This window comes from Plasmopara halstedii (assembly GCF_900000015.1).
Source record: "Plasmopara halstedii genome assembly, contig: Scaffold_2061, whole genome shotgun sequence".
NCBI lineage: Eukaryota > Oomycota > Peronosporomycetes > Peronosporales > Peronosporaceae > Plasmopara > Plasmopara halstedii.
In genome coordinates, this window is record NW_020188969.1 from 61690 (window position 1) to 62610 (window position 921).

Consider the following 921-nt stretch of genomic DNA (forward strand, 5'->3'; position numbering starts at 1 on the left):
TGTCATTGACGCATTTTTCCGCGCGAAGAACGACGCAGGGATGGTACGTGAGAGCAAGTCTTCCCATTAGACATCCATGTTTTGTGTTCGGAAGCCGAACGGCAAGTGGCGTATCGTTCATGCTTACAATCAGCTCAGCGCTGCCACCATTTCGGCACAGACGCCGATTTCTAAAAAGAGTATTCTTCAGAACAACATGATGGGTTGTACGAAGTACAGTGCACTCGACTTGGTCGATGGGTATTACCAGTTGCTCATGAGAGCCAGTGATATTCCGCTAACAGCGGTGAACACTCCAAACGGCATGCTCTAGGATTTGCTGGTGATGCCCCAAGGGCTGTCAAATGCACCAGCAACATTTACTCGTCTTGCGAAGCAATTGTTCAGGCCCCACAGGGCATTTGCACATACATACTTTGACGACATTTTTGTTCATAGTCGTGCGGAGCACGGGAGGACAGATGAGGAGGACCGCATCGTCCATTTAAGAGCGGTGCTCGAGTGATTGCGCACGAACAAACTGTACGCCAATGCAGACAAGTGCATCTTTGCCGAAGAAAAAATTCCCTATTTAGGGTGCTTCATTGGGAAGCGTGGCCTTCGAGCGGATCCCGCTAAGGTCAAAACCACTGTAGACTGGCCGATTCCAAAGAACCAGAAGAACTTGTGTAAGTAGCTTGCTCTCGCCATTTACTTGCCCAAGTACAGCGTAAACTACGCAGAAATGGCCCTAAAAAGATACGGAATGGTGCTGAAACACCAAACGTCAGGAGGCTTTTGACGGGGTCAAAGACAGTCTCCTGCATGCACTAATATTGGCGCTGCCAGTCCTTGTTCGTCCTTTCAGCGTCGTCTGTAATGCCTCGGACTTTGCCATCGGCTGTACACTGCTGCAAGCAGACGCCGAGGGGCGAGATCGGG